This window comes from Desmodus rotundus, chromosome 8 (genome assembly GCF_022682495.2).
Source record: "Desmodus rotundus isolate HL8 chromosome 8, HLdesRot8A.1, whole genome shotgun sequence".
NCBI classification, from domain to species: domain Eukaryota; kingdom Metazoa; phylum Chordata; class Mammalia; order Chiroptera; family Phyllostomidae; genus Desmodus; species Desmodus rotundus.
In genome coordinates, this window is record NC_071394.1 from 88121779 (window position 1) to 88145045 (window position 23267).

At 42.7% G+C, this 23267-nt stretch overlaps 1 protein-coding gene across 1 annotated transcript in view; it reads right to left on the bottom strand.

Moving 5' to 3' along the window:
• CACNA2D3 (calcium voltage-gated channel auxiliary subunit alpha2delta 3) overlaps positions 1–23267 on the bottom strand; it is an 870474-nt gene that overhangs the window by 114211 nt on the left and 732996 nt on the right. The window lies entirely within an intron of this gene.

Here is a 23267-nt window from a genome sequence, read left to right on the forward strand (position 1 = left end):
GCGGGCCCCACTATGACGACCAGTCCCACCTCTCTACCTGTGTCACAGGCCATCTGCCTGCCCTGTGCTGCGGCTCAGTGGCGCTCCGTGATCCTCGCCCAATCCTGTTTGCGCTGGGGTGGGGGATTTCATGAGTCCCACCTCTACAGGTGAGAAGCCTCAGCAATGTTATGAAGCCCCACAATTTTAGAAGTTTCTTAGTTGCTATCTGTGTCTGTTTCCTTGTACTTATGCCCAGATTGAAAAAAAATGTCAAGTGGACTTGGGTCTGAGTCCTGCCTGTCTCCTACACTGGCCATGTGCCCGGTCAGTTTCCTCATCGGCACAGCGGGGCAGGAGGCACGCACACCTTCGAGGAGTGTGGTGAGACAAATGAGCTAGTGCATGTCAGGAGCCTAGCACAGTGTCAAACATGTAGTGAACAGTCAATAAATGTCACATGTATACACACACAGGAACAGCTATGGACATTAAATACATGCTTTGAATATAATAGATTTCCTGTTCTATTTCCCTGTAGCTGAGTCTGCACAGTTTTTCCAAGACTGATACACTGTGTGTCACTCACCAATCTGTCTGCTAAGATGCTGAGGTCCCTCCATTAGAGGACGCAGATTAATTTCATGTGCTGGCCTGGACTCCTTATAGATTCCATGTTACATGCAGGAACATTGGGCTTCAAACTACTGTTGAATGTTTCATCTTTTTCTTGCTAAAAGCTAAGCAGGTTAGATCTGGTGCAATCTCAACTACCCAGAACATTCCCAGCTCTGCTGAGAGCTTATAAATCTGAACACTTGGTAAAACCCTCACAGGTAAAAACTATTGTCACCTCTGTTTGACGGCTGAGGACAAGAGGTTTCCGAGTGGCCAAGCTGGAAGACTCATGATAGAAATTTCCAATTTGGAAGCTGGGAAGCACTCTACAAGAACCAGCTCTTTCCAACTTCTGTGAACTGATCAGTTTCCTGGAGGCCATAAAGAGCTCTTAGGATGCCCATGGCACCTTTCAAAGACTCCAGGCCTTCATGCTTGCTGCCTCTCTCTGAAGGAAAGAGATAGGGGAAGAGGGTCCTTGAAAACAAGGCAGTGTCCCAAAGGAAACCTGCGCCCACTGCAGGCCCTGCAGAGCACAGAACAGATCCTTTGTCTCTAAGGAGGCAGCTAACCCCCAGAAGTCATGGCCCAGAGCACGCCAGCCAAGCTGCAGAGCTTGTCCTAATCACAGGAGACACGTGCAGGCACTCAGGGCCAGGCACCCAATTAGTATTATACCCCACTGAAGCTTTCAGCAATCTCAGGGAGAAAAAAGATGTTCTCTCCATTTTAAAGATAAGATGCAGGCTGTTAAGTGACCCAACTAAGGCCACACAGCTGCTAAGACTTGATGGACCTGGGATTTGAGCCCACAGCCTGCTCTGAAGTCTGCTGCCCATTCTTCCGTGGTTCTCAATGGGGCTGCATCACCCCCTAGGGGGCTGTTTTGGAAGTTTAATTTTGTCACAGTAAAAGGAAGGCCTGCAACTCATGGGATGGCCCCCAACAAAGATGCTTCCAGTGCTCTGCCTGGTATGGATGTGCTGGGAAAACATGATCCATTTCTAGGCCTCTGTTTCCATCAACTACAAAGTACATCTTGTATATGGAATTTTCAAGAAATGTAACTACAGTCCTGTGAAACACAGAGATGAGTACATTTTGTTTTGCCTGTGCCTTGACTATTTCACAAGAACCTCTCACCCGGGAGGCCTAGTGTCCAAACAGCAGCCCCTACGTTCATGGAGATTCCATGCAAGTGTCTGGCTACTGCCTTCTGGCTCCTCTTGTAGTTGTGCCCGAGCATTCACACACTAAAAGATGTATTATTCTATTATAAGCTGCTCTCCTTTTATTTCTTGCTATTACAGTTGGAGAAGCCTATACACTTTACTTTTTCTTGGCAGCATGTAGAGAAACAGGTTATATTTTCCACAGATTTCATTTTGGGATAGTAAAGGGGGTATTACAAACTATTATAAATAGGGGGCTTTGAGTGGGATGGGAATGAGAACTGTCCTGGCTTCAGCTTCCCCTCTGCCACTGTCTGGTGATTGTTCCCCCTTTTCTCCAACACTTCCCACCACTTCCCACCCCCAATTTTGTCTGTGGCTCCCCTGCTCTCGTCTTGCCTTGAAAGCATAGATTTGGCTGGGCCAAACCTCACATGTGGCCAAGGCTTCCTCTGTGCTTCCCTTCCCGTTTATTTTGGCTTCGATCAAGGTGCAAGATATTGGTATCTGAGGCTCAGCTCAACTGATGGATTTCCCATCTCAGAGGCAAGCAGTAAGGGAGCAGTGCCCTCTGCATCTAGAGAATCCAGAATTGAGGTCCTTGATAAGGAAACGCTCCTCTGGGGACTGCTCTGCTAGAGCCTGGAGCTGGGCAGGTCAGCCCACCATCCTCTGTTGGTGCATTTTCTCTTACCAAGCGGTGTTGTCTTTGAATTCCAGGCAAACTGTGAAAGGGAACAGAGCCTTGCAAACTGCTTTTCCTTGCACAAAGCATCTTAATTATAATTATTGTCAGCACTTATGTCACTGCTGTGGGAGATGAAGAGGGAAGGGGGGAATACTCTGCCATTTCACAGAATATACTGGTTCCCCCAGAATGAGGAGGGGGGTTGCAGAGAGTCCAAGAGCCAGGAACAGAGCCCCCAGTCGATTAAAAGGGCCTTTGTAGTGGCTGCATCTGTACATTAAAATAAATCTCTCCTAGCACTAAAATAACATCTACATTCATTTGGGCCAGTGCCACATTTAGCATTTAAGAAATTTGACAAAACGTTGCTTGAGCATGTTGAAGCTTGCCAGCTTACAACAAAACAAGAAAGCTACCTCGGCCGCATGGAAATACTTCTCCCAGTTCCCTTCTTCCACTTATGACTCCCATGTTCCGGCTGCACTTAAAAGAAAAAGACTGCCCTTTTTTCAGGTGCCAACCACTTAACGTGGCCCTGAAATGGGCAGCAAATTGCCACTGGTGGTGGTAAACTTCAAGAGGAATCTTTTTCTTTTCCCCTAAAGGAAACTACTGGAGACGCCGTGTGCCTGATAAAGCCTTTAATAGCTAGAGAAACATTATTTGGGTGGCCCTCAGGTAGACTAGACATGAATAATGCCTCATAAAAATAATTACTTCTACCCAGAGCACAGTATACCAGATGAGTTCGGTGAGGCCTTGTTTCCGAAAGAATTTGAGGCGAAAGAAATCTTCCATCTAAGCTCCAACAGGATGTGCCTATCTGTAGGAGAGACGATGGTCACTCCTGGGGAGTGTGTCCTTCCAAAATCAGTTTTGAATTTTTCTGAGACCCTAACCCACAACCCAGGAAGATTTTGCAGCCTGCTTTTTGATGCTTTATGACACAATTAGGCCTGAAATAACTAACCAATCCACTTGTTGAGAAGGTTGCCAATGGACTGCAACCCAGTGCAGTCCACTTTGCTGTAATGTACATGGGTCAATTTGCACAAGTTTAAAGTTGGAATGCTGGAGTGGACCATTGAACCCAACCTATTTATTGCACAAATGAGTAAGCAGAACTCCAAAGAAGTTAGCAACTTCACTGAGATGATTCAGAGATGGCCTAGACTAATTCTAACTAGCTGTGCTAGAATAACAGACAGCTGTTGCTTTTGACAGCTGGGCATGCATGCTTTTTTAGGGGGTAGCAGAACACCCCCCTTACCCACACGTACACCATTCCCTTTAGGGGGTTGTCCTGCCTTCAATTTCAAGCCATGTGGTTTGTGTAGGGTTTACCCCCTGTGCAGCAGGCACAGGAATGCAGCCTCCCATTCTGTGCAATAGAGATGGGCACCCACCCAAGCTTGGCCAATGAGAGCCACCCCAAGAACTTTGAACAGGAACTTCCAGGATAAAGAGGATTCTTTCTATGGAGTTTGCCAATCTGGTCAGATGAGAGCTGGGGACACTGCATGAAGAGGGTCAGCTTGAGAGTAGGGTCAACACAAACACAAGTAAAACAAGACTAAGAACCCTGGTGACTTCACCTGAACCCTGGACCTAACTGTACCTGAAACTTTGGACATTTTAGTTACAAAACAATGAATTTCCACCCAATCATTTAAATAATGAAACTTCCTTTAATTGGCCTATTTTGCTTAAGTGACATGGAGTTTGTTTTTTGTTGCTTGCAATGAATGGCATCCTATGGTCTAGGTTGGCAACTCCTTCCAACAGGAGATGGGCAACTTAGCTTCATGTACAGAGACCCATGATATAAGCAACACCATGCACACATTTAGTACAATAGCTGATGTCGGCACTGGCCTGGAGGGCAAATCTGGGGCATGCATGCTCACATTCCTGACCTTATGTCAAGCAACACTAAGGAAACCTAGTATTCCTTCCTAGGGAGCTGTACCATCCATCCAGTACAGCTCCCCAGGCAACCATGGCCCCTACTGAGTCAGCAGGGCCATGCTGGTGCTCATGGTAGGAGATTTACAGGAAACATGGTACCTTATCCAGACCAGTTGAATGCGCATAGGCCCTTTAACTGCTCCCAGTAACCGTATTGTGGATAATGAAGAAGGCAAAGACTTGTATTCCAATGAAGGGCCTGGTTGCTAACCTTTCATGAGTTATTTTCATTTCTTACCATTAATAATTATCAAGAATTTTTCAGTTTTTACTAAGACAGTGTGTGAGTTGATACAGCGAGAGAACCACTCAACTTTATGCACTCTTGGGGGGTCATCTGAAGTGGACCTTAGGCCCACACCATACCTAAACTTTCCCAGGTAAAAAGTTTCTTATTCCGCCTCCTCACCAAGACCAGCAGGGGAAGTGGGGGTGGAGGTGAGGCAAACAGAATGCCATTGAGGTCATAGGAAGTTCTGGGGTATTGATGAGTGATATTCAATTGGACATCACCACCTCCTCCTTAGGAGGCCTGTCTTGCCTTGTAGAAGAGAAGCTAGGACTGTATTTCCCAAAATCCCCCCTTCCCATGTATGGTTCTAGATTAGAGTTTGCCAAATGAGATAGCCAGTGTTAAACTGGCAGCAAAGAGACAGAGGCCATGTTGCTCTGAAGGTAGTTGCAGGCAGATGTGTTGACAGATGTGAAGTCTCAACAACTTTCCAGCAAGTTCTTGAGGAACATCTGCATTGAGGCTTCCCAACCCACATTCTCCACCCTTCAGTAATTATAAAAGCTTCTTCTTCCCTGTATTCAAGCCCTTAATATTTGAAATACCTGGAGTAGCTTCTATTCCTAGGACCGAGTTCTCAGGGCAGGACCTCTGGTTTTCATGGAATACAGCCAGAGCAAAGGCTCCCTTTGTACAATTCCAGTTCTCCACCATCTCTGTGCTGTTAAGTAGTTCCTTCCCGGGGGCCCCTGGCTACTGGAGGATACCAGGCACTCAGGATGCTGTGGATCCATGCTGCTATCCCATCGACCCTATAGTCTCCTGCAGGTCTTTGGCAAAATGGCCCAGTGACTCCTGCAAAGTCCTGCTCTGCCTTGGTAGCCCAGACTAACTCTGGGGCTCCTTTCCTTTCTCTCTATCTGGCAAGTCCTAGCTACAGTCTTATGTATTCCTTGTTTTCTGTGTTTTTTAGATTTGTTGTAGCACTTCTTAAAATATTACTCTATCCTTTTTCTGTTCCTGTCTATTGAAAAATTCAAGAGGCAGCACAGAGAAATGGTGGGTTCAGAATTAGAATTAATTCCTCCCTCTACTTGATTGTAAAAGCTTAATGATAAAGTTAGATGTAGCACAACACCTGGCATGTAGTGAGAGCTCAGTAATTGTTAACTTTGATATTATAATATTCCCCTAGGATAGACAATCACTCTCCTCACAGAATTCTAGAAAGGATTAATGATGACGCTTCTGCTAGCCAGATCCACAAAGTCCCCTTTCAACTATCACATGCTTCTCTCTTCTCTCTCTCTATCTGTCTCCAAATGCTCCTATAACAAAACATTGAAATCCTCCTTGAATAGTTGCTGCGTAGAGCAGGCAAGAGCAAAGAGCTGCTAATTTCATCATCTTAAATGTACAGTGATCACAGGCAGATTAATTTTTCACAATGCTTAATTATTTTTATCAACAGAGTATTACAATTACAACTAAAGGTCATTCACACTCAAGGTCTGTGCCTTAAGAGTAATCTCATTTGGGGACTAAATGGACCTAAGGATTTTTTTTGTAAATTGCCTCTCCTTCCAAAGTTGCATTTCTTACCTTTTATCTCTTCCTGTGTTTCAAGTGTTTAATAAAAGATTGGATTCCTTTCATTCACTAGAGAAGAGAGAAATGCAACTTATTTTTCCAGTGTTGGGCAGAATGCTTGCTCCTCCTGGGTTTGGAGCTGACTCCATCAAGTTTCATAGCTACTGTCATTATTTGTATTCCGGAACAAGGATCTGTGCAAGTGACCCTGCTTTTCTTCTTTGTTAAATTAAACTTTTAATTTTCCTTATCCACTGGAAGGGTTATTTCTTAGAAGCTTCATCTTCTTTCCTGCTGTTAGTAGTCTCTCACATTGCCTCTACCTTTCACGTATTTCCCACATCTATACCTCTCTTCATTCATCAGACACTGACAGAGAATCTTCTGCATTGGGTGACATAGTGAAGGATATGATGGGAACAGTCCATGTGTTCTCAGGGCTTAAAATCTCTCCAAGTACACAGATATCAAACAACCAGTGACTATTGTGAGTGTTTTGAGAGACATGTACAGGAGAACATGGGAGTTTAAAAAGGGGCACCCAACCAAGTGTGGGGGGGTAGGTCATGTGAAAAATGATATTTGAAACTAAGACCCTGAGGTGACAGTCTGAAGAACTGAGGGGCTCACAGTACATGTACATCAATGTGTATTGCTTTTATTTGTTTAGAAGCAGCCACTTCTATACATGGCATTTTAGAATCAAGGGAATGCAATAATTAGACAGGGCACAGCTGGAACTAGCTGGGCTAATGGGAGTGGTGAAGCTAATGGAAGTGGTGAAGGACTTCTGTGAAGAGAAGGAGCTGGAACAGTGGATAAAGCCCCTCCCTCATTCCAGCAAGGAGGACCACACACCACCCAAAAAAAAACCCCTAGCCTTCCTCCAGCTTAGTTGCACTGCCCATTGATGGCCCAGGGGGACTAACTTCTCTATAAGAGGCAACCCTAGGCAACCCTGGTCCTTCTCCGATTCCCCACATCCTCATAACATATTAGAATGCCTAATGACTTGGGAAAGGAAAGGGTAGCTGTAGACATCTAATATAGTAGTGATCAGGAAGGGAGTGACTGAACTGGACAAGCCTGAGATTCCACTGGGCTGGGCTAAGAGTTAGTGACATTCAAGTTTAGAAATGTTAAATGGCTTGCCCCAGGTCACAGTGCTAATAAATGGGAGAGCCTGGAATGGACTCCAGGCCTCTTCAAATACTCTATCACTTACCTCTTAAGTCATTGTCCACACTCTGTTGATGTTCACAGGCTCCCTGGAGAGGGATACATTGCTGGACTGGATGCAGGACAGTGAGGCCAAATAAAAGATGGCATCTAGGGACAGGGAATACTAGCCCCACATGGCTGCTTTCAAGCCCAACATGCTACAGAATAATGCTTAAATAGCCAGATCCCCTACCAATTCTACTCCCTGCCAGGGTTGGCTGGAAAGCTCAGAGTAGCAGCTACCCACACATATGTTCTTCTGCACATGTCACAAACATCATCTATATAATCCTGAAAAATGCTAATGTCCATATGAGGTAGGGGTGAGGGGATAAACTGAAAAAATGAAAACCTGCACACTCTCTGATGAAACTCTTCAGTCTCCCTTTCCCTGCACAGACCCCAGATGCTGACAACCTGGCTTATATCCCCCAAGTAAGCTTTAGAGCTATCAACATTTTACATGCTACCTACCCCCAAATTGGCTGGGTCCCATAGATTCACCCCACTGTAGAGCCCATTTGTAGGGAAATTTTATATCAACACTTTAGTGCCTCAATCTTAAGTAAGAACTAAGGTTATACATATTTGTGGAGAGCCGTTAACATGACAAAGAAGGACAAAAATTCATGTAAAAATAAATGAGCTGGAGTTATCAGCACAGACAGCAGGAAAAAAACAGTCAATATATTCAGAGAGATCAAAGAAGGTATCATGTCCTTGGAACAAGAACAAGCTGCTCTAAAAAAGAACTCTTAGAAACTTAAAAGAATAGAGTAAAAATAAACAAATAACTTTAAGAGTAGAAACAGTTGGAAAAAGAAAATTTCCCAGAGAATAAAACAGAAAGACTTGGGAAAATGACGTAAGGAAATTTCCTAGAACTGAAGGACACGCATTTCTAAATCAAAGGAGCTTGCGTGATGTCCAGCACAATAACAAGGGGGACCCATGACATCAGAGAATTTCAGGACACTCAGACAAGGAGTCCATTCTGAAAGCTTCTGGGATGGAGGTTGTGAAAAACCTGGTCATGTCAAAGGATCTCATATCAGACTTTTTAACAATAACACGGGAATTCAAAAGAAAATGGAGTACTGCCTTCACAATAGAGGCAATAATCTCCAGCCCAGAATTCTATACCCAGGCACATGACTATCACGTATAGGAGTGGAATTAAGACGTTCTCAGAGCTACAAGAACAGAAAATATTTTACCTCTCTTTCTTAGAAAGCCATGGGAGAATGTTTGTGAACAAAACGAGGAATAAGATCAGGGAGAAGAAACACAGGGTCTAAAGGAGAGAGAGCTACCACTGAGGAATGAGGAGGTGAAGGGAAGTCTCAGGAGCCCAGCTGCCCAGATGGACAGTTTGACAGAGGGTGCACAGAACAAGGTCTCTCCACAGGATAATGAAATAGACAGAAATATTGAATATTTAGAAAACAGTAATAACAGACACTTGAGATATTTGATGAAACACATGGGGGGAAACTAGTGGTGGGTAGAAGAAAAAACTAGCAAATAAAAGGACATGGGGATTTTTAATTCCAGAGAAAAATATCATTAAAAAGAAAACACAATAGACCTGGCTTATGTGGCTCAGTGGATTGAGTGCCAGCTTGCAAACCAAAGAGTCACTGGTTCAATTCCCAGTCAGGGCACATGCCTGGGTTGTGGGCCAGGTCCCCAGTAGGGGGTGCATGAGAGGCAACCACATACTGATTTTTCTCTCCCTCTCTTTCTCCATCCCTTCCCCCCTCTAAAAATAAATAAATAAAATCTGAAAAAGAAGAAAACACAATAGAACTCTATTTAACATAGTAAAGAATACATATAAATGGTCCAAATAATATATCACTGTCTAATTAATCAAAAACTATAAAATAAGCATATATTGGGTTGGCCAAAAAACTCATTTGGTTTTTCCCATAAGATGGCTCTAGTAATGCTTAGTTGTCTTTAACTTTATTTGCAACAATTTTGTTAGATTGTATTATGACAGCTGTCATATCAGCTTGCATTTAAAAAAAACTATCAAAATCGGTGAATTTTTGTGTATCCATTTTAATATTGAAGATGGAATAAAATATGCATCATTTTTGGCACATTATGCTTTATTATTTCAAGAAAGGTATAAACACAACTGAAACACAAAGATTTGTGCAGTATGGAGAAGGTGCTATGAGTGGTTTGCTAAGTTTTGTACTGGAGATTTCTCACTGGGCGATGCTCCATGATTGGGTAGACAAGTTGAAGTTAATAGCAATCAAATCAAAACATTAATTAAGAACAATCAACATTATACTACACAGGAGACAGTCAACATACTCAAAATATCCAAATCAATAAAGTTATTGGTGAAAATGAAAAATGTGTCCTTTATTTTACGGAAAAACTAAATGACTTTTTTGACCAGCCCAATAGTTCTGTTGGTGCAACAGGGAGAAGGCAAGAAAGCCTGGTGTAAAAAGTCCAAAGCACCCACATGTTAAAGGAAGTAATAAGTAATGCCCAAAAACAAATAAAACCCTGTAATCTCAACTTGCTCACAAGAAATAGAGGTGCTAAGAATGGCGGAAACAGTCACCTAAAGGAAGTGGAACTAGGGTTTGGAAGTGAAGGGGGTGTTTTAGGTCAAGGGCCTGCTTTTTATCTTTGTGAGCATTTTAAGTGCTATTTAATTTTTTTAAAAAAACAGTACAAGTATTTATTTTTAAAAATATGTCATTTCTTTATTTTCAGAGAGAGGATAAGGGAGGGAGAAAAAGAGGGAGAGAAACACTGCTGTGTGAGAGAAACATCGATCAGTTGCCTCCCACATCCCTGCAACCAGGGACCTGACCCACAACCCAGGCATGTGCCCTGACTGAGAATTGAACTGGTGACCTTTTAGTTCACATGCTGGTGCTCAATTCACTGAGCCATACCAGCCAGGGCAAGTGCTATTTAATCTTTAAAAACTATGTTCATATTACTTTGCCATAAAACCAAGTGAATAATAAATAAAAAGTGAAACATTAAGGGGAGCAAATAATCAGCAGATTTGAGCTCTTGTTACCAGATTCTGGACTAAACCTATTCTTTTCCTTGTCTATTTCTCCCTGTACCCAAATCAGAAGGCATGCGCAACTGGAAGGTGCAGCCTCTCTGGGAAGTGGATTGGAGAACTCAGGGAGAAGCCAGTTTCTGCTCCTTTAGGCAGGGTCTGAATCTTGGAGCTCTGTCTGACTCTACTTGTCATTTCTCTGTCCAGAAGGTGAACCTCAGACATGCTGTGACCTTAGGACCCATGTATTGACCTACATCCCACGTATTGGGTGACCTCAGTGGTCTGATATGGGCTATACACCTGTGTAGGGGTGCATTCACATGTCACTGCAAGTTGTCACAGAAGTCTTTCTGCAGACACTCTGGGATGCCATGGCCAAGGTACCAACGATTGCCAGGCTTGTGCTAACAATCATGCAGTAAACCCTATTTGAAGTTTGGACATGACTGAGGACATATTTTTGCAACAAGGAAACTGATCCCACAAATGCCACCTGTGATCTTCTTAGGGTGGAACAGAACTTGAATAAATCAAGCAGGTTTGCTGTAAGACAGCTGTCTTTGCCATTCTGCCAGGCTGGGGTTATCCCATGGTGAGTAGTTTCCATTGCTACTACAGCCCAGACAGGTGCAAACCAAGCCACAGAACTGTGTGCATGTCCTTGAAGCCTCTGGGTTCCAGGGACACTCACCCCAGCTCTTGGCTTAGTGTCCTTTCCTCTAGAGGTCAAAGGAATTCATTTGAAACTGCATAGTTAGAATTCTACCAACATCCCATTAGCAGGAAGAAATTCTTATCTTAATAAAATTTAATCTTGTAATGTCCCGCAAACCGTTAAATACTATGGTTTATCTTCTCTTGTCACCAAAGACAACAAAAACAATATGGGGTGTTGTTTGGGGAGCAAGGATACACACTGAAAACTCCAAATGTCATCAAGACTTTATTTGCTGCTCACCCACATAATCCCAGCATTATAAAGCTGATGAACAATGAATGGAGGGGAAAACAACAGACAAAACCAGAGTCTTAAAGCTCTATCCGAGCGCCAGTAAGTAGTTTGGAAATAGTGTCTGTCAGGATCCATATGTTTTCTGCATGTGTAAGAATACTCTCACACAGGGGGCTTACTTCATAACTGAGATTCCTTTTCATTTAATTCAGTCATATTAGATTATGGGGCTGATTATGATCATATCCACAAATCAGTATTTTAACAGAGTTTCCATGGAAACCCTATATGCCCCTGTTTTTTAACTTTTTGGACAAGGCTTTGCCTGTTTAACAACTTGAACTAGTTTGACGAGGACAACATGTTTTGTTTAAGTTACATTAACTGGGGCCAATATTTCCTAATTGCATTACCAGGAGAAACATTCACAGCATTACTTGTACCATGGAAAACCTCCCCTAGCCCAGCGTTGGATTCACTTTAATCACTGGAGAACAGGAAACATACCAGGATTGCCTTGTCTTATCGAGTTTTAAATGTGTTAACTGGTTTTAAATCTATGAAATAATCTCCCTTATTAAATGACAAAGTTAGTCTTGTTAAGAGGATCGGCATTTACAGCTACATCCATTTATTTCTTAAAATGCAAACACATTCCTTTTGCTTTCTGCTACAGAGGTGAACTCATTGTGCATAAAGGCATATCCATTTTTGCACATGGGCTTCAAAAATAAATATTCCTCCACCAAAAAGGTACCCCCACCAAAAAATGGTGAAAAATGTATCAAGCACAATAATATCAAACACAGAGTAAATGCAAAATTGATATCCATGAAACACTCTTATTTATCATTCTTTTTATAAAGCCACTTTTTTTTTATTCACACCCACGCAGCCAGAGATGTTTACTTCCAACAATCCACGATTTGAGAGTAGCTTGTAGCAAAGTTTTGAAAAATGCTGCGCTTAAAAAAATGGTGGGGGGTGTGTGAGAGGGTGATTTAGGGACGTCAGAGTTCACCCTGACAGCGTATAAAACATATGGCCCAAAGCTCTGTAAGATGTCTGTGTCTGAAATGCTGGTGGAGATTAATAAAATATCAGCGAGGAATAGTTTAATTTTACAGCATTAAGCACCAAGGCAGTAATTTGAGTGGGGCGAGTTATATTTTAATACATCAAAGTATACTATACTACAGGGAATCCGAATATATTTTTAAGAGACATACATTCCCTATTCAGAATTACTTGACTCAGACACTTTCCTTTTTGAAGGAGGATAAGTAAAAAACAGTCAGTTTCCCCTGTGCTACCTGTCTTACTTTTTAAACCGTGACTATATCTCAAGAGTTAGCTTATGTGTTTCCAAGCCAATGTCTTTTATTTGGGGCGTGAAATTATGGATCGAGACTGGAAACCCACGTGATGAGCGTGTGCTTCTCGCCTGGCCATAGAAGTCCAGCTGTCCAGTGGGACGGCCGGCGTGTTGGCTCCATCCTGTCCCTCTGCTGCTGCCCTCTCTTTGAGCTGCTTTTTATCTTCCGAGACCCGAGTCCTGGCATCCTCTCCTCTAAACCACAACCTAGAATTTTTCAGTGTGAAGGGAGCTGCCATGCCATCTCTCTTTCTTCCAAGGCACGTTCTGGCTTGAGCCTCAGGTCTAAACACTCATCCGGGAAGAAGGGCAGGAGCTGGTGCACAAAACGCCACACCTCTTCTGCTACCAGTCCTAAGATCAAAGGGAGTTCTCCCTCCCAACCCAGCTCTGAAGAGAGGGTGGGCCTGTAGGGGAGGCTGCTGAACAGGGAGCGGCCATGACCAGTGTGTCCGAGATCTGACTGATAGAGCCATTCTGGGGATGGACCAGATTAGTGCTAACTCCATGCACAAGGTCCAGCCCCAGAACACTTTCCTCCACCTGTAGCCACAGCAGACAGGCTGCAGGCTCTCCTCTGCTCTAGGTGGCCCTTGGCATGGAAAAGCAACAAGCAATGAAGACCTGTGAGAACAGAGGTATTGTGGGAGAGAGTGAGAGAGTCATTTCTACCAAGTCCGTTTGGGCTCAGTTTCTTTCAGGGTCCTTCCTTTGTTTTCCCCTGACAAAGGAGAAGGGGCTATGGGAGGAATAAAATGAGATAAAAGAACACAAGAGTTAAAAGGCTTTGAAATCAGGTGGATAAGGGTTCAAGTCCCCATCCTACTAGGTAAAAAAACTGATCTCTAGCTAATGACTCACTCTCACCAAAAGTCAGGTTTTTCTTCAGTAAGATGTAGAAAATTATAGTTCCTCTCCTGGAATGGTGGAGAAATTCATTATTGTCTCCAGGTAAAGCACCTTGGGTCTAAGATTTTCTGAGTGTCTATGAGTTTTGGATGTTTTGATTCAGCCCTGAAAATTTAGAAACTACTGTGTCAAACAATCATATTTCTAGACAGAGGAACTAAACAGAATAAGCGGCTAATGAACAATGCCTGGTCACTTCAAATGCGACAGATGCATGGAGAAATAAATGGGGAACTAGATTCGCAGTTTCCTCTTGGTCCCAGTTTATTGTCCAACATTTGTTACCCTTTCAGATTGACTTCTGGGTGGGACACTTCAGCTTCTTAGGCTGGTGGCCATGCTCCTGGGAGAGTTTCAGGGAGAAAACCTATGTGAGGCTCACCTCTGAACCACCACTCCCAGCAATCACAGGGAGCTGTACCTGGCGATCACCCCCATGCCAAATTCAGAAACAAGAAATGCCTGTGCCATCCTCTGACTTTTCTTGGATCATATTTCCATCAGTTTCCTGTGCAAATGTACACATCACAACTTAACTCCTTTTCAACATGTCCTAAAATTTTGTTTTTCACTTTCGAAGACAATTTCAAAAAATAAAGGCAACTTATTTGTATCACAGTAGAAAAACTACCATCTTCATGAGGACAAAGAAAAAACACCAATTTTATATCAAGATACAGATGTTGGGGATGGTAGGTGGGGCCTTGTCGGAAGCTTCCTAGAGCATGATTCAAATTCTCCCCTCAGCAAAATGGTACTTGGCTTTGTATTCCAGACTTATCAGTAAAATTTGCAAACAACAAGATCTACTTCAGGAACAGCAACTATGATTACACTGTTGTCTGCCTGAGCACTGGCCTGGAAAGGATTCTGTGGCCACACAGGGCTCCCCAGGGATTCTGGGTGGAGCCACTAGGACCCACAAAACAGGTGGCACCCACGCACTTGATTGCTACCTCTGGTATTCTGGGTGTCATATCCACACTAACATATCTGAACACTTAGGAGGGAAAGTTCCGTTCATAGTCTCAAGGCCCCGGCAGGGCTAGCTCTTTTCTGATTGCACCGGATTCAGGCACCTGTGTGGAGAGGCTGACAACTCATCCTGCCACTCCTCAGGCACGCATGGAATGGATTCTCTCACAACTGCAAACTGGAAGTAAAAGCTCAGGATTTGATAAACATGTATTGAGATTTTGTAATGCTCGCAAAATTGCAGTCCTCACTATGTCTGTGTGGAGGACAGCAAGATGGATCTCTCTGGTTATGGAGAAACTGTGGAGCTGCCCAAGGACATCACCTGTGAAGTGGCAGCACCTGCCAAAGCACATCACAAGGTGCAATGGAGAGCTGTAATACTGACCCCAACACCAGACAGCAGTATTCTTGCAGAAGTGTGTGTGTGTGTGTGTGTGTACAAGAGAGAGAGAGAGGGAGGGAGGGAGAGAAAAAGAGAGAAAAAAGAGCGTTTTTCAGTATTAATAATATAGTTCTAGTGGAAGATGGGGGTAAGGGGCTCATCAACCAGCTCCCTTGCCTTTTCTCCAGCATCTTCTCACCAGAGCTCTTCCCCATCCACTGTGTTAGTCATACTGGACTCCCAGGAGCTCCTGGGGCTCTGTGCCATCCCTCTGGCTTCTCAGACTTATACATGCCATGTCTTTACCTGGAATGGCCCTTGTCTCTCCTCCTCTCTGCAGTAAATTCTAGCCCATTTTTCCATTGCAGCTTGGTTGTAATGTCCGCAGGGTCGGCTGCCTCAACCTCCCAAGTCAGATGCCGAGGCAGTATTCCTCACGGCACCATGGACCTCCTCTTCCCAGTACTCTCACAGCTTGAGTTTTTCTTATATTTGTGTGACTGTATCATAAATGTCTGTTCCCTTGCTAAACTGTAGAGACCATTTGGATTGTAGGTCCATTTATTTTGCTGACTTATTTTCACGCTTACATATCCTCAAACACAGAGCTTAATAGTTAAGGAGCATTCAGTAGGTGCCCGTTAATAAAGAAATAACACACAATGAAATCTATGGCAGACTTTCAGAGGACATGAGATGAAATTGGGGTCAAGAATGAGAGCCCCTCTAATGCACCCTATTTTTATATAAGGCTGTTCTCCCCCTTCACAAGACCTTTAAAATACCAACAAGCAGAGAAATGCCATTTTCTAAGAAGTCAACACCTGCACTGTCCATTCTCAGGAATGTCTCAGGAGATCTAACCATCTCAGCTCTTCATCATGCACAGCATTAGCACACAGCTGCTTCTCCAAATGTCTTCATGGTAAGAGCAACTCAGAGCCATGGATGAAACATATAAACATCAGCTGTAGTGGTGGAGAGCAGTACACTGAGTTTATTTTCTCCTCGGCCCTCATTAGAATCACAAATGAAATGTTGACAACACATGAAGGAGCCTGCTTGTTGAACACAAATGTTTCCACTCCTATCAACCTCGAAACCCTGATAGTCATGCTTCATGATGAAAGCTAAACAGCCCCAGGGAGATGACTACATGCTTTCTCTAATTACACAAGGATGGGGAAAAGGGCCTCCTAGCAAGGAGGCACTGACTAGTGGAGAGTTCAGTAGGTACCTCTTTAAAAATAACAGTACAAGCACATAGAAGGTGGTTCAATATGGGATTTTTGGATTAAATGGAAGGATGAGAACATTACTACTGCCCCAAAAGGGCAGCTGCCCTTCTAACCTGGGACAGAGGCTGCATCAAAGTCAATGTGGGCCCTTTATTTTGCTAACAGAAGTTCCACATGAAGGCTCAGTCACATGACAACAAGAGCCAACTTTCTTTTGTTTGTGGAACTATTTTGATGACAAGCAGAGAGATGTAGAGCACAAATTCACTTAGACTGCAGCTGATTCTAGGCAAATACACATTCACATGCATGTTTTATAATCCAAAAAGATGGTGAACTCTGTTACACAAGCAAAATACTCCTTTGCACTTAACAAGCTTGTTTTTGTTCCAAACAGATCAGTGCAAATAGAATACAACCTAAGTGCTTAGCTGATACATGTCATACCAACACAATAATAGAGAATAGACCAGCTATTGTTTATTGCTATGTGCAGAGGCATTATTTTTGTTAAGATTCTAGCATAAAAATGTTATTTAACCCTTCCTGATAATCTGAGAGCTTTACCAGTCTTCCTTTGTACAGATGATTAAACTGAAGATCAGAGAGCTTAAGTAATTTATTCAAGGTCACACAGCTAGTAAATGTTGGAGGCAGCATTTGGACCTAGATTGTTTCACTTCGGATTTCATACTTTCATAACAGGGACACTGTTCTAAAATGAAATAGTAAGACAGATGAAGGCCAGAATAACAAAAAGGATTCCTAAAGTTCAGGATCTATACTTGGTGGGTTAGAAATTCAGTCCTGCTTGTGATAATTGTATTTTTCAGAACATTTTAAAGCTAGATGTATCAAAGAACTAACATAGAGCAAACTTTAAAGAGAAAAAGGCAAAGCACAGATTTATTATTGTACCACAATATACATACACCAAGCTATAAGTTGAAAATATGAAAAACACATTGTCATTTATTTCAGAAACTGAACTATCATGTTATAATAAAAGTACAAAAACAAATAAAGATTCACCAAGAAGAACTGCACAAAACATTCATTTTATGTATAACATGAGTAAACAATCAAACATGAATTTGATTCCAATTTATGTTTTGGGGCAGGGACAAAAGTAGTCAAAAGATCTAAGTAAAATGAGTCAGTGTGAGGCCTTGGCCAGGCCTCCTAAGCTGCCATGTTTCTTGGTCCTTTTGTTTCTTTCATTAGCTTAATATCAACCAGCATCTGTCTATGTTTATTCCACCAGCTGCATGAGCTCACTAATTACCTTTAATCATACTTATCTGAATGCATCTTTATCTTCACACACATCCTGTATGCAGACAAACTAAGTGCTGGAAGGCTGAGGTTGGGAAAAAATCAGAATGAGAAGTCTGTACTTCCTCTAACCTGGACCAAAAAAAAAAGCATCTAAGTCTGCCTCTGCTACCAGCCAAAGGACTTCTGAGACTCAGCTCAGGAGACTTGGACAGTGTCAGCATCCAACAAAGTTGTATCAGTCTTTTCATGGGTAACAGGTTCAAGGTGATGAGATGATCAGCACAGAATTTTAAGTAGCACACTACAAACTGGCAAGTCCTTTGAAGACCAAGAGTCAAGGTGCTGTGTCTTTTCTGTTCTCACAGCACCGAGCTCACACCTGGGCTCCACGGACAAGTGGATGCTGAAAAACAGTCTCATACTCTTTGGCCACTGTCTTCCTTAGTTTTAAGGAGGTTGAAGACACACATCTCATAACTACTATTCTACTGTTTATTTCAAATCCATGACCCCATTAACTTTATCAGGCATCTTGAGGCCAAATAAAGAGACTTTAAACTCTACAGTCATGTAAAGTAAATTGAATGACCATAGGTAGCCCTTGGACCTGAATTTTTACCTTAGCAAAAAGGCAAGCAAGAATGAGCAGGTGCACAACCCCTCCCCACCTCCTCACTGCAGAAAACGTAGGGCAGCTTTGATTCTCCACTGAACTGTTCAGAAGGAAAGTGTGTTCTCCACAGCTGGCTAGAGCTTCCAGATAATTAAATTTACACCTTACTGTCATAAAGAATGAATTATATTTTAGAAAAAGGACCTTAAGACATAAATATAAAACGATAGGTTCCCTGAATATTGTACCTCACATGGATACTCACAATTAGCGACAAGATGGAAGGAGCCGCATCCATGAATGACTGCATGGAGCCTGGCCCTCGTCAGCCTTAACTGTACTGTGTTAAAGGCAATAAATAAGCTCTTGTCATGCTAAGCCACTGAGATTTGAGGTTTATTTGTTATAGCAGTTACATTACTTTAATTAATACAAATCCTTAACAATGTCTGGCCCACTGCAAGCACTAAATAAATGATATGATTTACATTTAAAATAAATTCCTAGTTTTCCTGCTATATGTTTTATAAGACCAAAGAGGGAAGGGAGGGAAGGAGGAAAGGAGGGAAGGAGGGAAGGAGGGAAGGAGGGAAGGAAGGAAGTTAGGAAGTTAGGAAGGAAGGAAGGGAGGAAGGGAGGAAGGAAGGAAGGAAATAAATAATACTGAGGCCTTTTCAATAGCTCTTTCTAAATTTTGTACCTGGATGCCATTCATTCATCCACAATTCCTAGGAAAATACCATATTTCCTTCACAACCAAATAAAATTTCTGCCTGGATCCATGGTGCCAAGGGCCTCCTTCCTACGATCCTGGGCTGCAGTTCTCACTCGGTGTGGCTGCCTCCCTTGAAGCAGATCATCACAGCACCTGCTTTGGATGGGGGCCCACTGACAGGAATGGGGAAGCACTTTGCCATAATTTTACCAAAGCAGATGATCAAACTGGAAGAAACATTCATATGCATTATATGGTTTGGTCACATGCCGAGATCACTTGGCAGAGAAAGACAGATGTCATCTTTGGGGCTAATCTTTGTGGCGTGAGAGAAGGTAAACTATAGCAATGCTATATTTAACCATATAACTCATATAGTCACTGGAAAATAAGTCATTTCAAATAGTCCAGGAAACAAAATACGACTTTACTTGCTACTTAACAAAAGTCAGCTTTTCTTCTTTGTGTTTTTTAAATTATAGTTGGAATACATGTTTGTTGTAGCAAGTTGAGTATGCAGAGGTAGAAACAGAAAAATATAATTTTCTTTCTTCTTCTAAATTATCCCTGCTCCCCTGGGTAATCAGGGTATTTTATCTTCAGACAAACCAATGCACATTTTTTAGGACTAACCCCACCACTGACTTTTTTTTCCTAACACTAATGGGATTACACAATATGCATCCCCATTCAAATTGCTTTATTTAACCTAACAACTTATTATGAGTATCCTCCAAGGTGAGTATTTTTAACTCTAACATATTCTTTTAAAATAGCTGTATAACATTACCTGGGAGAAAAAGCTATTTGCTGAATTTTAAGACCTAATTAACTTTAAGAGTTAATAATTGTTAATTTTTTTAGGGAAGTGAAATGTTAAATAGACCAGTTTATATTAGGAAACATTCTAACTAACATGAACAAAATATAAAAAATATATGTGTATATATCATACATATATATTAGAAATATGCAGAAGCTAGGAAATTCTTGAAATCTCAGTGTGATGGTAACAAAAATCTCTGAGGGTGTTTCTGAAGCAAGTTTCTGTGTGGGGAACTAGGTTCTTGACTAGGTCTTGGTACCAGAAGCACTTCACCATGGTATCCTCCCCTCTGGGGCATGGCTTAACCTGACCTGATATTTGGCATCTGTCCTTGGTCACTCTTATGTGTGCAACATTGACTTGCACTTCTGGGATCTGGTTCACTGAGGGAGGGAGGGAGGGAGGGAGGGAGGGAGGGAGGGAGGGAGAAAAGATGCTGCAGGCATTAGCATGCTGATCACATACCCTACCTTTGTTCTCTGGGCTGAGGTCAGATGGAATAAATCATTCAGCCTCTGCATCCAAAGTCCTTCGCTGTCTGAGTGTTCACTGCCCATTTTTAAATCAATAGTTAGAGTCAGCAGGAACAAAAGAGAACCAAAGAACTCCTTTGAGCAGTAAGTCATTGCTCCCAGGAACCCGTAGCTGTGGGGGTTTTCTGTGTGTTCCCAGAGTATTCGCATTTTAGGTGGGAGCAGTCAGTCCAGACTCTCTGAGGTCCAAGAATACACCCTGCTAATGAGAAATGCCAATTTGATCATTTGCTTTGCAGGTCTCTACCAGGCCTATGCTGTGCACTTAACATACATTACTTGATTCTTCCTGGATCCTATGAGGTAGGTATTTTCTGCATCCTAGACATGAGGAACTGAGGCTCGGAGAGATTCTGTGGTTTGCCTAAGACCACACAGCTTTAGGATATAAGCAGCATGAAACTATGCATCCTCACTTAGCCACCAGCTTGGCCTTAACTGCAGATGCCCTGGCTGTCTGAAGTTACCTGCAGGTGTCCTGGACTCCTACACCAGCAGTGCCATCAGTGTGTTCATCTTTTTCAGTCTTCTGAGTCCTCAAGACGTGGACCTAGTTGGGCCCTGCAGATCATAACTAAAAAACTCTGCTATAACCCAAAAAGATGCTCAAATTCTGTTTGTTCAACACCCCCTAAAGTCTAAATACAGTCTATTAAGGACAGTCACAGTCTTCTGGCCAAGATGGAGGTGTAGGTAGACACACTGTGCCTCCTCGCACAACTGAATGAAGGACAACAACAATTTAAAAACAAAAAACAACAAGAACTGACAGAAAATCAAACTGTATGGAAGTCCAACAACCAAGGAGTTAAAAAAGAAACATTCATCTAGACTAGTAGGAGGAGCAGAAATGGGCAGCTGGGCGGAGAGGACTTGAGGCAAGGCAGCGGCTGGCAGACCCACGGGAGGCAGCGACTGGTGGAGCGGCGGTCTCACATTTGCGTGCAGATAAACCAGGAGGAACAACTGGGGATCAAGACAGACCACACAACCCAGGGCTCCAGCACAGGGAAATAAAGCCTCAAACTGCTGATTGAAAACACCAGTAGGGGTTGAAGCGCAGCGGGAGAAACTCCCAGCCTCACAGGAGAGTGTGTTGGAGAGACCCACAGGGTCCTAGAGTGTGCACAAACCCACCCACTCGGGAATCAGCACCAGAGGGGCCCAATTTGCTTGTGGGTAGCGGGGGAAGTGACCGAAAACCATCAGAGAGTAGAGCAAGCACCATTATTTCCTCTCAGACTCCTCCCCACATACAGCAACACAACGCAGCAACATGGGTTGCCCCATCCCAGTGAACATCTAAGGTACCACCCCTTACTACTTAACACCCCTTACTCCGCCACCTTACTCAGCACAGGTGTGCTGAGACAAAAAAATAAATAAATAAATAAAAAGCCCATATGAAAGAACAGATCAAAGATCCAGAAAAAATACAACTAACCAATAAAGAGATAGCCAACCTATCAGATGCACAGTTCAAAACACTAGTAATCACAATGCTCACAGAATTGGTTGAATATGGTTGCAAATTAGAGGAAAAAAGGAAGGCTATGCTAAGTGAAATAAAGGAAAATGTACAGGGAACCAACAGTGAAGGGAAGGAAACTGGGACTCAAATCAATGGTGTGGACCAGAAGGAAGAAAGAAACATTCAACCAGAAAAGAATGAAGAAACAAGAATTCAAAAAAATGAGGAGAGGCTTAGAAACCTCCAGGACATCTTTAAGCCTTCCAACATCCAAATCAGGGATACTAGAAGGAGAAGAGGAAGAGCAAACAATTGAAAACTTATTTGAACAAATAATAAAGGAGAACTTCCCTAATCTGGCAAAGGAAATAGACTTCCGGGGAGTCCAGGGAGCTCAGAGAGTCCCAAGTAAGCTGGACCCAAGGAGGAACACACCAAGGCACATCATAATTACATTACCCAAGATGAAACAGAAGGAGAGAATCTTAGAAACAGCAAGAGAAAAGGAGACAGTTACCTACAAAGGAGTGCCCATAAGGCTGTCAGCTGATTTCTCAAAAGAGACCTTGCAGGCAAGAAGGGGCTGGAAAGAAGTATTTCAGGTCATGAAAGGCAAGGACCTACATCCAAGATTACTCTATCCAGCAAAGCTTTCATTTAGAATGGAAGGGCAGATAAAGTGCTTCCCAGATAAGCTCAACTTAAAGGAGTTCATCATCACCAAGTACTTATTATATGAAATGTTAAAGGGATTTATCTAAGAAAAAGAAGATCAAAAATATGAACAGTAAAATGACAGCAAACTCACAGTTATTAACAACCACACCTAAAACAAAAACAAAAGCAAACTAAGCAAACAACTAGAACAGGAACAGAACCACAGAAATGGAGATCACATGGGGGGTTATCAAGAGGGGAGTAGGAGGGGGAGGGGGGGAAGGTACAGAGAATAAGTAGCATAAATGGTAGGTAGAAAATAGACAGGGGGAGGTTAAGAATAGTGTAGAAAATGTAGAAGCCAAAGAACTTATATGTATGACCCATGGACATGAACTAAAGAGGGGGAATGTAGGTGGGAGGGGGTGTGCGGGGAGGAGGGGAATAAAGAGGGGAAAATGGAACAACTGTAATAGCATAATCAATAAAATATATTTTAAAAAACCCAAGTTGTAAAAAAAAAAAAAGAAGAAGACAGTCACAATCCAATTTCTCAACTTCATTCACATAGGGCCTCTTCCGTTGGTAGCATCAGAATGGCCTGAGGGGCCAGGCCTCTGGCTCTTTTGTCAGGACCTCCCTCCACCAGTCAAGTCAAGGTCAGCCTTTGAAAGCCAGCAGCATTAAGGTCCTGGGAGACATTCTCATGGGTACTTGTGAACATTTATTAAGGCACTCTGAGCCATGACATGTATTACTTTACTTAACTCTGGAACAATCTTGTCAAGCAAGGACCGCTATTATCCCCTGTTACAGATGA